General features: G+C 42.4%; 1 protein-coding gene across 7 annotated transcripts in view; it reads right to left on the bottom strand.

Annotated features, from left to right (window-relative positions):
- The window catches only part of asic1c (acid-sensing (proton-gated) ion channel 1c), a 146,259-nt gene extending 130,714 nt beyond the window's left edge, over positions 1 to 15,545 (bottom strand). For 6 of the 7 annotated variants that reach the window (XM_076970613.1, XM_076970616.1, XM_076970615.1 and 3 more), the window contains exons 1-2: positions 15,407 to 15,545; positions 13,767 to 13,896 (exon numbers count right to left, since the gene is read on the bottom strand). The gene's annotated coding sequence lies outside the window, so the exon portion shown is untranslated. The remainder of the gene's footprint in view (positions 1 to 13,766; positions 13,897 to 15,406) is intronic. The other variant, XM_076970624.1, reaches the window with a different exon arrangement.
- Positions 15,546 to 16,702: the final 1,157 nt, after the last annotated feature.

The raw sequence follows: 16,702 nt of genomic DNA, 5'->3' as shown, positions 1-16,702 counted from the left end.
GACAAACTTCGTAAAGACCCTTGGGCTCTAGGACGAGACCAGGCTGAAGGATCCTGAATTTAAATATCTGATGCATACATGGGAAACCTGCATGACCTGTCCATGCTATAACGTCTGAAATGGCAGGAATGTTAGAAAACAGTCCAGGTGCATTTATTCCCGCATACAACCCTCCAAATTAGCCCGCAATCATTGGTTCAAAAAATGACAAAAAAATCATCATCATCATCATCATCATAATGTATATAATGTGTATAATGTTAGATTGAGATGTATAATGTTAGATTTTATTATAATGTTAGATTTCTATTGTAATGTTAGATTTCTATTGTAATGTCAGATCTCATTTTTATATTCTATTATAACTTTAAATTAAATTTTTATTTATCCCCTATTCAATGTATGTTTGCATTGAAAAAGGAGTGGCTTTCAATCTCATTGTACATCTGTATAAATAAAGGCATTCTATTCTATCATCCATGCTCAGAGGACAACAAAGGATGCTGGTCCATGAGATGACTTAATAACAAATGAACAAAACTGACAAGATCGGCAAAAAACTTGCATTACACTTTATAAACACAAACAAGAATGGTAAAGAACACTTTACCAAAGCAAGTGGAAGACTTTGCAGCTGACCATGACATAGAATTTGTATTTAGGATGAGGAAGATAATTAAATTATGTGTTGTGAGTCCATGATGTGACAGGTGTAAAAAAAAATGTAATGGATCAGAAACACTATACAACAACAACAACAACTAATATTAATAATATTACAACCATCATAAACAGACTGTACTAATTTTGTAGATGAAAAATTAAATGAAGTCTTCACATTGGTCCAGACAGCTAGAGGCTCCAGTGTAGGTGAGTTTTCTGTTGATGAAATTGTGATTGATGTCACGAGTGAGCAGCTATGCCATGGATCTCTAACAAGCCACCTGGTTTGGTGTAATGAAGTCCGCCACTGCTGAGGGGAGGGGCATCAAGCAGCCATACGCAAAGAAAACGTGCATGCACTGAAGCTGGAGCACCAGGCAGAGGGCCAGAAACACTGAGGGGCTCGAGGGCTAGGCTGACAGGCACGTCTGATGCCTCATGGCAGTGTCTGGGAACAAACTGGACAGTGTCCTGCAGGTGCCCTGAAGACTGAGGCTCACCCTACACATCGACCCTCAGACTAAAACAGGTCGATACAAGTCTTCCGAGGCAGCGAACTCAAAGATTCAGCCAGGTACTGATGACAAGTGTCTCCAGCTGTTCCTCGTTTGCAGAAATTAGGCTGAGGATTATGGGATTATGTCCCCCAAAGGTCACTCAAGCGATCTTAGCCTTGTCCCTGTGGAAGCTGAAAAACCACTAATGACAGCTTTAACACGCATTGCAAGCTGTGTATGGTGTGCCATTTTTGGGTCTGACTACGCACCAAGAGAGTACATCCACAAACACACTCCAGAGAGATGAAAAGATTAATTACAAGTAAAGGTGATGATCAGAAGTAACGGTGATGATCAGAAGAAAACTTTCTTGTGCACAGGAATGGACTCACAGTGTGTCTGAGGGAAGAGGAGCACTGAGGTGAGACACACACACACACACACACACACACACACACACACACACACACACACACACACACACACACACACACACACACACACAACCTAATACTCTATGTATAGAGTCAGAAGTATAAGTAAACTTGCATCTTCGCCCATTTAAAAGCATAAAAGAAGAATTCCATACTAGTTTTAGCTATTAGGAACCAGTCAGGAAAATCTGCAATATATAGCTAATAAATGGCACAGGGATTGATTGGTGTCCAGTAGCTAAGTCTAACTCCATCAAAGTTGACAACAACCCAGCTCAATGACCAGACAACTACCTTATCAAATCACCAGGTAACATTTATCTGACATCTGGATTAATGCACTTAAATGGGGTCTAAAAAGTTTCCTTTTCCAACACAGACTAGTAATTCCACTCACTCCCAATCACATATACACACAAAACATTTATACTGCCCTTTTAATGAATCATCAGTGTTTATTATTTTGGCTTCTAACATTATAAGTGTTCACGTTTACCTCATTAATTTACCTGTGATTAAGTGTTTGCCAGACGTACACGTTTGAACAGATCTAGGGCTGGACGATAACTCAATGTCAGCATACAACCCCTGGCAAAAAGTATCACCAGTCTGGGATGAGCACTCATTCAGACATTTTATTCTGTAGAACAAACTCAGATCAAGAACATGATGCAATAATAAGGTCAATCCAAAGTGCAACTTGTTGGTTTTCAGAAACACTAAAAGAAAGAAAAAAAAAAAACATTGTGGAAACAAAGTAACTGTTACTTTTATTGAGCAAGCACAGGGAAAACTATATGGAATCACTCAATTCTGAGGAAAAAAGTATGGAATCACTCAAATTTGAGGTAGAAAATAAGGACACACCCAGTCAATTTCCTTTCCCTAAATGGACACCTGCCTCAGATTAGATCTGCTCGTTAGTCTGCATGTAACGCAGCATGCGCTGCGGAGTGAGGAGGCGGACACAAACGCTGAGGAGAGCGAGATTTATTAAATGGGAAATCCGAACTCGGGGTCATACAGGCAGGCATGGGCCGAACCAGAAAGGCAGTCAGAACAATAAACAAAACCAAGACGAAGCGACATTACCAAAACAGAACACAAAACCAACCATAATGCAGACACACGAAAGAACACGGGGCAAAATGGCAGAACAACAGGACCAAGGTGAGTACATCCAACAACGAACCGAGACACACAGGACCAAACACCAGGATTAAATAGACCAGGGTAAACGAAGAACACATGAAACTCTAACGAGTGGGCAGGGTTACAAAATACAAGGAGGGACTAGGGAGACACATGGCTAACAAAACAAAACACGACTGAATGACAGGAGGAGGAGGGGCTAGTCGTAACACTGCAGTTAAAAACACCTGCACTCGGACAACCAGCCATAATGTATAAATAAGATGATCTATGTTGTTAAATCACATTTTCCATTTGGTCCATCTATTTTTATTGTTTTTATTTTATTCTGAGATCCGGAGTGGGTTGGGTGGGGGGGAGAGGGACAAATTGTGTTAGTGTACGAGTATTGCTAATTGGGTTTTTTTTTTTGTCTTTAACTCTGATTCTCGTTAACACTCTGTATTGTACATATTTACTTGGAAAATAAAAAACATTTGATCAAAAAAAAAAAGTGGAGTGGCAAGAACCATGACTCCAACAAGAGAAATGTCTCTTGAAACAAAATAGACGACTGTGAAACTTCTTGAAGAAGGTAACTTCATGCATGGTTGCTAAAGATGTGGGCTGTTCACAGTCAGCTGTATCCAAGATATGGACCAAATACAAACATGGTTGTTAAAGCCAAGCGTACTGGTAGACCAAGAAAGACCTCAAAGCGTCAAGACAAAGAACTTAAGGCCATTTGTCTTGAAAACCGAAAAAGTACAACTAAACAGATGAAGCATAAATGGGAGGAAGCTGGAGCCAATGTATGTGACCGAACAGTAAGAAATCGCCTAAAGGAAATGGGATTTCAATACAGGAAAGCTAAAAGAAAACCATCATTGACACCTAAACAGAAAAGAACAAGACTGCAATGGGCTAAGGAGAGGCAATCAAGGACTGTGGATGACTGGATGAAAGTTATCTTCAGTGTCAAGTCAAGAAAAAAAGAGTGAAGAATCAAGAATCTGCATTGGACAAGGTGATGATGCTGGAACCTTTGTTTGGTGCTGTTCCAGTGAGATTTATAAAGAGGACTGTGTCACATATGACCGTGTCCCCCTCCGTTAGCTGTCACTCCAAACCCCTCGTGTCTGTGTTCCGTATCTGTTCATCCCGCCCCGCTCGTTTGTCTCGTAATTCCCTTGTTTATTGCCACGCCCCTGTATCATTGTCTACACCTACTCGTAGTTAGTTTCCATGTATTTAAGCCCTGAGTCTCCCTTGTCCTTTGTCCGGTATTTTGAATTTTGTGATCGTTTCTGTCCCATCGCTGTTCTCTGTGCCTGACCGTTTCGTGTTTCTCCTGTTTCCCGTGCTCCCTGTGTTGTGATGCCTGTCTTTGCATGTTTTACGGACTGCCCTCCTGTTATCGACCCTGCCTGGCTATCCGACGATGATTACGGTATTCCCCTGAATAAATCTCGCTCTTCTCAGCACTTGTGTCCGTCCTCTCGCTCCGTGGCGCGAGCCACGTTACATAATACCGGACCTTTCAAGGACACAGCGAGAGAGCGAGACTCTGGTGAGTTCGAACACTGTAATGAGATGTTGGCTGGATTAATCCGGTTCGACTCTCCGGTATTGCAGTACGAACGAACCAGAGACAGGAAATCCCCTTGCGCTGTGGGTACAGGGGAGTCTCGTCGCTGCAAGAACAAAGCGAAGACACTTCCCACGTCTAGCTTTAGCGACGAGCTCCCTGGTAAGCGCTATGTGTCTGCCCGACTCCAGCCTGTAGCGCGAGAGTCGGGCAGACGGAATGAATGTGCAGACGAGCGTTGGCTTGGCTCTCGGTTGGCTTTCAAAAGTCATTGTGAGCTCCCGATACCTCCGACGAGGCGGAGTCATCAGGAAAGCCACCGAGAAGCAGTTGTGTCTGTATGTTCTTCCAGGCGCAGACCGGACCGGGGAAGGAGGAGGACCACGCCCCCAGTACAGAGCCCCGCCGCCACAGCGCATGAGGTCGTCATCTTGCCGGAAGAGGACCTCCCTCCGCTACTCCCGGAAGCTAAACCCCGAGGGCTCCCCAAGAATTTTTTGGGGGGTCGTACAAGCCACTCAGCTAAGGAGTGGCAGGCTGAAACCCGGGAGGATGTCAGAGCGGCGGACACGCCCCCCGAGGACGTCAGAGCGGCGGCTCCGCCCCCCGAGGACGTCAGAGCGGCGGCTCCGCCCCCCGAGGACGTCAGTGCGGCGACTCCGCCCCCCGAGGACGTCAGTGCGGCGACTCCGCCCCCCGAGGACGTCATGTCACCTCTGCGGCCGGTTCCCGCGATCCTGAGGAGGTCAACCGCGCCAGTTCCCGCTGCCCGTCGGCAGTCCACGCCTGTTCCCGTTCCCACTGCCCGTCGGCAGTCCACGCCGGCTGCTGTCCCCACGACCCAGGAGAGGTCGTCCGCGCCGGCTGCTGTCCCCGCGACCCTGGAGAGGTCGCCCGCGCCGGCTGCTGTCCCCGCGACCCTGGAGAGGTCGCCCGCGCCGGCTGCTGTCCCCGCGACCCTGGAGAGGTCGTCCGCGCCGGCTGCTGTCCCCGCGACCCAGGAGTGGTCGTCCACGCCGGCTCCTGTCCCCGCGACCCAGGAGAGGTCGTCCACGCCGGCTCCTGTCCCCGCGACCCAGGAGAGGTCGTCCACGCCGGCTCCTGTTCCCGCTGCCCGCCAGCGGACCCTGCCTGTTCCCGCTGCCCGCCAGCGGACCCTGCCTGTTCCCGCTGCCCGTCTGCCGGCTCCTGTGCCCGCTACCCGCCGCCCGGCCGCGCCTGTGTCCCCAGAGACTGTGCTGCCCCCTGTTGGGCATGGACTTTGTGTTCCCCCTGCTCCGCCCTGTGCCTCCTATGTTCCGTTGCCCGTGTTCCCCTTGCTCCCTGGTCCCATCCCTGGTTTTGTTTTGGTCCCTGTCCCCGTGGTTGTGTCTGTCAAGGTCTGTGTTCCTGTTCCCGTGTCGGTTTCCCGTGGTGTCCTCTCTGTCCCTGTCCCCATGTCTGTTCCCCAAGTTGTTACCCACCTTGTGCCAGTACCTGTCTCCGTTGTTCATGGTGTCTTTGCCTCTGTGTTTGCCTCCGCCCTGTCCCCTGGCCCCGCTCCCGTGTCTGTCCCCAGTCCTGTCTCGTCTGGCCCTGCCCCTATTCTTCGCCCTGGCCCTGTCGGGTCTCATTGTGTCCCCTGTCCTGCCCAGTCCCTACCCGGCTCCTGGCCAGTCTCTGCTCCCCTGTCTCCAGTCCCTGCCATGCCCCAGGTCCCTCGTCCTGTTTTGTCCTGGTCTGTTCCTCCGGTCTGTCCTGTGTCCCGTGGTCCCCTGCCCTGTCTACCCTTGCGTGCCCCGGAGTGGCACGCCTTGAGGGGGAGTACTGTCACATATGACCGTGTCCCCCTCCGTTAGCTGTCACTCCAAACCCCTCGTGTCTGTGTTCCGTATCTGTTCATCCCGCCCCGCTCGTTTGTCTCGTAATTCCCTTGTTTATTGCCACGCCCCTGTATCATTGTCTACACCTGCTCGTAGTTAGTTTCCATGTATTTAAGCCCTGAGTCTCCCTTGTCCTTTGTCCGGTATTTTGAATTTTGTGATCGTTTCTGTCCCATCGCTGTTCTCTGTGCCTGACCGTTTCGTGTTTCTCCTGTTTCCCGTGCTCCCTGTGTTGTGATGCCTGTCTTTGCATGTTTTACGGACTGCCCTCCTGTTATCGACCCTGCCTGGCTATCCGACGATGATTACGGTATTCCCCTGAATAAATCTCGCTCTTCTCAGCACTTGTGTCCGTCCTCTCGCTCCGTGGCGCGAGCCACGTTACAGACTGCCTGAAGAAAACAACCACATTTCCACAATCCTTGATTATATAAGGCTGCATGTCAGGCAAAGGCACTGGGAAGATGACTGTGGTTAATTCTTCTATTAATGCACAAGTTTACAATGACATTTTGGACAGTTTTCTCATCCCTTCAATTGAACAGATGTTTGGAGATGATGAAATAATTTTCCAAGATGACACTGCATCGTCCCATAGGGCAACAGTGAAGGCATTCCTTGGAGAAAGACACATTCAGTCGATGTCATGGCCTGCAAATAGTCCAGATCTCAACCCAATTGAAAACCTGTTGTGGAAATTGAAAAAAATGGTCCACAAGAAGGCTCCAATCTGCAACGCTGATCAACTGGCAACTGCTATCAAAGAGAGTTGGTAGCAAATTGATGAAGAATACTGTGTCACTCATCAAATCCATGCCTCAGAGACTGCAAGCTGTTATAAAAGCCAAAGGTTGTGCAACTAAAGACTAGTGATGTATTTTGAATGTTCTTTTGTTTATCTGTTTTTCATGATTCCATATTTTTTTCCTCAGAATTGAGTGATTGCATATTTTTCCCTATGCTTGCTCAATAAAAGCACGAATGAATTTTAGTTAAATGCAACTTTATTAAAACCATATAGTCACGGTGGTGAGGAAGGGGCAGTGAGGTAGTGGTGCCCGACACAAAACATTTAACATGATTTCTAAAATTTCTACTTAAATAAGGTAATGAAGTATTTGTACTTCATTACTTGACACCGCTGGAAAAGACAGTGGTGTGGAAGTGGTTCGGCTATCTAAGATATTAATATTGACAAAGCTGGCGAATTTGTTTATTTGACGGTGATGTCATGCATCGTGTTTATATATGAAGGGTGAATACAAATAAAAGTTTATTTGTACTATTTTTTTATTTCTAAAGTAAATATAGTTTTATAGGAGGATGTTTCATATACTTGACATTCATTTTTCAGACATTTGTAGGTACCGACATCAGTTGTGGGCATTCTTGGCAGTTTTCTATGGTTTTTACATTGTTCATATCGATATTGGAATTATATCATATTGACCAAAATTTATAAATATATTGTGATATAATTTTTGTCCATATTGTCCAGTCCTAGCCAGATCCCGCATTTACCGTTTCCCTCCTTTCTGCAGATGGCCTGAAGCCAGAGATATCTCTTCTTTGCTGCCCTTTAATGTTTGAGGAAGTAAATAAAATTGTAAACCATTTTTATTGCTGTGCATACAAAATGCAATGCAGTAACTTAGTTAGGCTAGTGCTAATGGTTTTTCCAATTTGACATGGGAACTTTTATGGCATTTGATTTCACCCTAAATGGACTAATCTTTCCTGAAGAAGCAGACATGAACGAACCTTGCAATCGTCATTTTCCACTCTGCTCAAATAATAAAGCACAATCACGACGTGGTGGTAATCCCATTTCACGTCTGTTTTATAGAATCATCTGACTAGCACGTGAAGGCAACAAGTTTTTCCAAACACTTTAGAAGATTTTTTATCGAGTTGGTCTGATGTATGCATGTTCTACATATCTATATAAACTACATATCTAGTAGGAATTTAAAATCATTGGGTGTCTTCCTAAACAGTGTCTTCCTAAACAGGGTGTCTTCCTAAACAAAGTAATAGTTTTATTAAGTTGCTCCTAGGTTGGTAAGCTTGCAGGCATTAGTGGGAACAGGTTAAAGTAATTAAGAAAGGTATTCCATTTGAAATAGAATATAGCAGTATTACCCTTGACACTAAAACTTATTTTCTTGAGTCTGAGAAAATGTAAGTTATCCTGAAACCAAGAGGAAAAAGAAGGCTGCCTTACTGCCTTCCAGGGCAATAAAATCAGACAATGCAGATATAAAGGCCAGGATGTCTATTTGAATACAGGAAAAGGAGGACAATCTAGTCTGTAGGCCCAATATTGCCATCAAGGGGCAAGGAGCGATACAAAAAAAAAAAAGACTTCTGACAGTGTCAAAGTAATTGGACCAAACTTTCTGTATTAAGAGGCAGACAAACATGAATGATGTTACATGGTGAGGCAGAGCATTTGTCACAGCAATAACTGACAAGAGTTAGGATAAAATTTAGCCATATAGGTTTTGGTTCCATTAACCATGAGTGCCCTGAGTGAATGCAATGCCCAACTCCTGTGCCCAAGCAGGTTTCATCTTGAGACTGTGGATTCAAAACCAAAATATTGGAGTAGGCCTATATTTTGGAGATAAGACCTTTCCAGTAAGCATCCAAGTTAGTGTTGCATACTTTTTTTAAAAAAGGTTATTAATGTGATCAATTGCATCAAGAACATACAATGAGTATTTACAAATTTCGTCTCGCAGAGCACAGGTTCCAGCAGAAAAGGTGTAAAACCAGACGGACCTAAGTGCACTCATTACAGACATTGATTAGGTCAATCTATCTATCTGTTGATATCTTTGGAGGGTTTGATATTAAAATTTTACCAATACTTAAAATCAACCATCTCTCTACAAAAGTAGCCAATATTAATATGGACGATAGAAAAGAAGAGACACAAACTGAATCTTTGCATTTGGTGGTTCTTTCCAAGGTGGTGAGCCAGGCAAACATTGTATCATACAGAATAAACACTGATTCACCCATGGCCTACTCACACACACCAGCACAACTGTGAAACCATGACAATAAAGCATCACAAGCGAAGTCTTATGCTTGACAAAAAAAAAACAAAAAACACAACATACTGCTTGTTGTGAAAAGTTGAGGTGAGCAAGCATTCAGCTTGCATTCCAATCACATCATTATGTTGGATGATTCATCAAACTGTTAATATTCTGCATATTCTGTTGGAGGAGTGAGACTTGTCTCCTAAGGGAGCACCAATTCTCCATTTCCAGGAAATGCTTTTCTGCTATCAGAGTGCTGAAGATGCTGTAAATGACACACACAAAAAAACTTGTGAAGCTTGAGAGTGGTAAACTTGAACTTCTAGAGTAATAAAACAAAACAAATGCCTTCAAAATGAACTTGACATCCAGAGAGCACTTAAACTATTACATATTGGTTAAAATGAATAATTTATGGATCATGGATATCATCCTCAAAATCTGAAACCAAGACCTAATGAAGCCAGAGCTGCTGACCTGAGACTGAAGATCATGGCTATGAACCTACAGGAAGCTATAGAATGCTTGATGCCGTAGAACATCAACAGGACCCAAAAGACCAACTTCAGGTCAATAGCACCATGAAATCAGGGATTTACCCAGGAGATTCCTTCTCCTGCTGTCCTGAACACCCTCAGTGAAATCAACACTAAGATGGCTACAGATATTACTATGGAATAGAGCAGCCATCAGCAACCTTTTCTACATCGATGAAATCTAGCTGTATGGCAAAAGTAAATAAGACAATGTCTCATTAATCCTTCTCACATATACATGATGTTTCTTTACCGGAGCCATAAGTTATAATTGAAGTTATTTACCATGTAAACATGTGAACTCTTGACAGGGAGCTAGGAGAAATACTGTTAACTCTGCAGTCATTATTTGTACATTATTTGTGAATTTTTAGTTTATTTAGTTAATGTTCACTTTTATTTGGAGCTATAGGGTTGAGATTCCCTTTACTGTGTTACAGTTTTTCTCTTGTTTCAATTTCATAAGGAGTTAGGGAAGTATTTACATTTTTGAATTATTATTATTTTTTGTAGGGAATAGATTTTATTTTACGTGATGGCCTTAGGCCAACCTAACATTATACACCTCATTTCATTCTTTTTGGCAGGGAGTGTCTTTGTTTATTGTGAACTGTTTGTGATGATAAAACGGCAAAAAACTCCTGGGAGTTTTTGCACCTTGGTAAATTTTTTTCATGTTGTGTGTCCTTGACAGGGCTTAGACTATCGAGCTGAGAAGAGACAAGATAAGGTTGTAACAACTGGAGTAAATCTATAATCCTTCCACTCCCTATGAATAAGAATGTCAATGCAATGCAGTCACTACCTATTCCTTCGACCACCACTCACGCCATACAATATTCAAAACTATTGCTTGAAAGTAGAAAGATGGGATTAAAAACAGCAGCAAATGGTCCGTGTGTGAATGTGGAGACACACAAACTTTACAGGAAGCTAGAAAGCTTAAAGCGATTAAAATGCAGGCTGACCAGTTATCTCCACAACCAATAAAGACGGGTAGGCCACCAGTTGATGAATTGGAACTGGGAGCGGAGTTTCAGACACACTGGATCCCAGTAAAGTCGTGGTGGTAATTTAGTAGCCTCCTTTGTTCAGAGAGGGCATGGATGCTTACATGCATCCACCGATGCCTTTGCTTTGCATGGCTTGCATGATGTCTTCACCTCTGGTGAAGTCTTCTGTAATGATACAAGGAAACAAAGCCTGTGCGGACAAACCGCAAACGTATTAACGTTGGTTCCACTACGACAAACAGAAGAGTAGATCATGGTCGAACAGCGTACGGTCAAATGAGGCAGAGAAAAAAAATGAATCAGTAACTCAAAAGTAAGGCAGAATCGAACAGGTCAACATCGACTGAGGTGAACAGGAGCAACTGTGATAAACAACAGCTGCAAACAGTCCAAGAAAATACACAGCAACAGACTTTAGAGCTAGAAGGAGAAAGACTCTACCACTCAAGAGACTTGGCACAGCGGTATTTGTGAGTGCGGTTTTTGGTAATAGTCTGCAGGAGTGCAGTGGCAGTCTTGGTCAGTGGCTAACAGGCTACTGAAGATGATCAGCATGTAGCAAGGGATGTGACTCAACTTCTTTCATGATTCTCATTCCGACAGTGGTTCGTTTGTTTGTGGGGGTTTTTTTTTAGCAACTTTATAAAAAATCCAAACTGTTTAAAGAATTTTTTTTTAAGTACCTATAAGTTTGAGGCATGCATAAAACATCGCTTCATGCCCCAGCACTACCTCTGTGACACTACTTTGCCAGCCCTGTCCTGTGAAGATAAAATATCCATTATTTACATTACAATTTTGAAAAAACAGCATTCCCTTTTCGCCATCACAAAAACTTTCTGGGAATAAGATGTAGGGGAAAATATTCCGGAGGAAGTTCAGCACTCCATATTACAAAGACTTTATACAATTCTGGACTTGTTTCCATGCCCCCGGCTACAAGACTATGGACTGGTATATGGATTACATTTATGGATTTGCTCTCAAATAAATATTGCTCATTTAAGCACTTGTGTCCTGCCGTCTTCGCTCTGCTACAGTGGGCCAGCTCTCTATTATTCAAGTAGAAAGACATCCAGCCACCAGCCTTTGTTCATTTTTTAAATTAGAGAAAATTTAATATTCCTGTATGGGCTCTGTTGGATCTTTCATAAATTGTGGAACCTTCTCTTTTAATTGTGCCTTTTTATTTATTATTTTTTCTCTTTTTTAAAACATAGAATGTTTAAGGGGACCTTATTTGAGCATATGTAGTAGTGTTTACACCTTAAAATTATATGTGTTGAAGCACCTCAGACATGAGCCTATCTACATGCATTTCAAGTGTGATGTGGGCAGTTTTGCCCTCTACAAACATTTACCTTCCAGTTTAGTTTTTTGCTTCCAGTTTTTTATTTTTTAAAGTAAATTGGAAGGTTCTGTCCTGACTTAGAATCACATTCCGGCTCATTCATACCTCGTGACTCTTCAAAGCAGCCGCAGAGTGATCACGCTGTATTAGTAGCACACAGATGAATTTAGAAATAATGCTAATCAAACCATATGTTAGGCTTACCAATTAGAAAAGGCTTCATGTTCCACTACCTTAAGTTCATGACTATAAACCATCAGGATCCTGAAGCACTTTACAATAATAATAATTTATTATATCAATAACAAACATTTCTATCTAAAACATGTTTAGTGCTCAAGTACACAAACATGGTTGAATTATGTAATATTATAGAAACTGGAAGACAATGGGGAGGGTTTTGAGCATGGTCACACCCACCATTGAGGTGACTGAGCTCCCAAAAATATTTTCCAAAAAAGTTGTTGAACAATTAACATTCTACATAGACATGTTCGAAACACTGTTTGTTCTTCAGATGATGTCCACTGGCTACTCTGTGGATAATCAACACACACACATACAAAATCGACCTACTGCTCCCATAATTGGTTATAATTAGATTTCAATGGTGTCTGTAATGTGAATTTCCATATTCTTGAACGATTTAATAAAACGTGGTTAACATTCATTTTTAGTTGTTTCATGACCTTTTCAGCCTTGTCTGTTGTGGGGAGGTTGGGCGGTTAGAAGCAGGGGTACTGAAACGTTAAGGGTTACACCAGTGGATTAGGTGGGTTGTTTTTAGAAATTCACCTATGCATCCTTATTGCATGTTGATATCCACTCTAACCTTTTTTTCTCCTTTTCATAGGCCTATTCAGAAAAACATTTACAATGACAAGAAAAGCTTCCTCCTAATAATAAATATGAGAACTAATGTCTGAATTTGAGTTCACATAAATATTAGCCAATTGTCTCCAGGTCATCCAATGTTTTAGAGACAAAGAGATATCGCAGGCCACCCTCTCTGAACTGTGGACTACAAGAGCCAAGCTTAGGAAGCAGTGATGTTTTTTTTTTTGTTTGTTTGTTTGTTTTTGGAGCACTGTGGTAATATTGATCTTTATGTTCTTCTGTCCATCCATCCACATACATTATTTTGCTGATAAAAAATATAGTTGACATTATAAGACAGAAACATTAACTGCATATCAGCAAGTCTTTCTCTGATTAATGCCAAATTTTTTGCATTCTGTCACTGAAAGCTGCCCTGCATCAAGTTTTCTAATGGTGGCCTGCAGGGACATATAGATTTTTTAATTCATTATTACTTCTACTTCCTTTTAATTAAATAATTCTTGTCTTTCCGTATTATGGTCCATCATTGGTTAGCACAGGATGGTTTTCTTGGTTTGCCACTACTGCAGAAACTTTAACCCCTGGTGACCCATAAACACACAGTGCATCAGCATCAATGTTTCTAACCCCAGGAAGGGGTGTAAAGAATAAGGAAACAACTGAGGAAGCAAAACCACAAATGGGGGGGGGGACAACCAGATAGGGATTTGAACCTGGGTCATAAGCAGCACAGCTCAACCAACTGTGCTAATAGGGAGCAGATAAACTGCAGATAGGCTTAAATGTGAGGGGCGTACTCACTTGAGAACTGAAGGGGGTACGGGTGGCTCATCCAACCAGGCAGGATGGCTTTACAGGTGGACCAACTCCCAAACACATCCACGGGAAGCGGCTTAGCCAAGAGCGCACTTGAACCTTGACCCGTGCTAGACTGGAGGTCCACAAAGCCACCAAAGAGCAAATGGTTGATGGGAGAACATACAGACAAAACAACTAAAAGGACAGGAATCTGTTGTAGGCTGTTGTATTTACATGATTGTAAGACCTGCTAAGGACATGAAAAAAATGTATTATGTCCTGATACGCAAAATGATTCAAAGAAGGTGTACTTTCTTTTTCACATTACTGTAATTCACCTTAAAATGTCATTACGGATTAGAATAATTATTATTTCTGTAGCACAAAACATTATATGTCATATTACAGAAAAATAACTTTTGGACTATTCCTAACACTTGTGTATGACAAATTATGAAATGTTTCATACCAACCATCTCCAACTTGCAAACCCGATTTGTGGCTCAATACAAAAACCTCCCCTTAAACCACAAAAATATGAGCCATTCCATATTCCAAATATGCTTTGGATCAGTTTCGCAACTGATCAACAAACCTGGCTCTTGTATATGAGCCAGAGCTAAACTAATTTGTCATTTTATCTCCAAAATAGTTAGGCCTACAGTTAGGTGATATCAGGAAATTAGGGATGTGGAGATTCATCGATTCACATCGGTGAATCGGTACACATGTCTGCGATGCGACTGCATCGGTAGATTCAACGTGCATCGAGTTTAATTTGCGAGCGAATTCACGATGCATCGCCTTCAGTGAGGCGGTCACGCAATCTGCAAACAATGCCGTGGGGCTAAATACGTTAGTAGCACAACGAACCTGGCAACACGCATGAAAAGACGGCACGGTGTGGACATCTCTGCGGCCGCTACCCCCTCGTAACCCCCCCGCTCAACAACTTACGTTCGTGAGTGTGTCGCATCGCATCGCATTTGTATCGCATCGCATCGACAAGGGGTTTCAGAGTATTGCAGTTATATTGCATCGTTGGCAGTGTATCGAGATGTGTATCGAATCTAGCTTAGTGGTGACGATATACATCCCTACAGGAAATACATTATCCTTCAGAGCAGTGGCAGACACAAACCATGTAGCTAATTAAAGTTAAAGTACAGATACCCAAGACAAAACATTTTTCCAGTACATGTAGAACTCCTCCATTTAGGCCTCTACTGGAGTAAAAGTACAAAAGTAATGGCCTTCAAATGTACTTAAGTATTGAACGTAAAGGCTCCAATATTTAGCACCGTGCTCTGCATGTAAACCTGTAACCAGTCAAAATAGAATGTTTTTCTAACAAAGTACTATGTTCAAATGTTTATTATTTTACAATATGGATGCATTTGTCTAGCTAAGAGCTCCAAATACTATGAACTATTGTATAACAAATAACTAGCATGTTGTGCGTTGCTAAGGCAGTTTTCGGTTGTATACTAGCAATAGTAGTTAGCTAGCTAGCTAACTAACCATGTATACAGTGCTAATGTCGGACTTATTTTAACATGCAGAAACCTTTTGTTACAAGCTATTGTTAGATTTCTCATTAAAGAAAATGACCAGTAGTAGGCCGATACGACCAGTAGGCTTACCTCCACGTGTTTCCTTAGATTGGATGGGGGATTCTTATAAGAATAAATCTTAAGGGACTGAGGCAGGCAAAGAAGGAACTTGAAAACGGAGGAGTCGTTTTTCTTTCCGACTACTTCAACATTTTCACTCAGGTAAAGGCCATTGCGTCTGAGAGATCTGATCTGTCCAACCGTCACGCTGATGCAGTGATGTTGAGCCGAACCGCGATTGGTGCGCGTGCTTCCCGCTTCTTTTGTTTTGTTACTTTTTTAATGAACACACGCGCCTGAAGGAACGACATATTTCACATAATGTAGTGGAGTAAAAAGTAAAATATTTTACTTTGAAATGTAGTGGCGTTAAAATAAAAAGTTACAAAAATGGAACACTGAGTACAGTAACGAATTTACTTCATTACTGTCCACCACTGCTTCAGAGACATATTAGCTTATATGAAAGAAGCTAGTATTTGCTGCCTATATGAAAGTAAGCTAAGTATGACTGGTTGATGTAGTAGTATTGTGACAAAGGTTGAGGGCAGCATCTACATTGGTCTAAAACCCCACCTAAACACGATCTAACCCAACTCTAATCCTAACCTTAACCCAAACCCAACCAATCCCAACCCCAGTTGTAACCCTAAGGTTCACATGAAATGTAGTGGAGGTTCACATGATGAAACATGGTAGATGTTCACATGGTGAAACATAGTGGAGGGTCACATGATGAAACATGGTGGAGGTTAATATGATGTAACATGGCCTCCAGGTTTAGACTAACAAAAAATAGTATTTGAACAAACAACAGTCTTACATTCGATCTCAGATCATTCAGATTACATTCAAATTCAGAAAACAGGCCAACTGTGAACACACCCCTAGATAACATTTTACAGGCTAATATGCAGATGCCTAATATTATCATAATCTATGGCATCAAAATAAATTTAGGCTATGATGGACAGAAGATCTCGTTTTGGAGAGATTAAAATCTCAGAAATGAGTGTACATTTTTGTTGTTGTTGTTGAAAAACTGTTGAGACTTGATGATTTGACTGCATCATCATCATGAATCGTAGCTCAGTGTCTGACCAAAAAAACAACTGTTTTCTTAAATGCGAACTAATTAAAAGTACGTTTGCCTTTGGCGAGATGTCTCGATTGACATCTCAAACATCCTCCATCTCTTTGATGTGAACTGCATCTTTCTTCCTCGCCTCCGAGCAGAGACCTTGACATGTTGGAAGGCGAAGAAAGCACATTGCACAAGCTGAGAGAAATGTCGCAGCTAAACAGCTCCCATGGACTGAGAGAAAT

The sequence above is a fragment of the Brachyhypopomus gauderio genome, chromosome 13, assembly GCF_052324685.1.
Source record: "Brachyhypopomus gauderio isolate BG-103 chromosome 13, BGAUD_0.2, whole genome shotgun sequence".
In the NCBI taxonomy this organism is placed as follows: Eukaryota; Metazoa; Chordata; class Actinopteri; order Gymnotiformes; family Hypopomidae; genus Brachyhypopomus; species Brachyhypopomus gauderio.
This window is presented reverse-complemented; position numbering and strand designations above follow the sequence as displayed.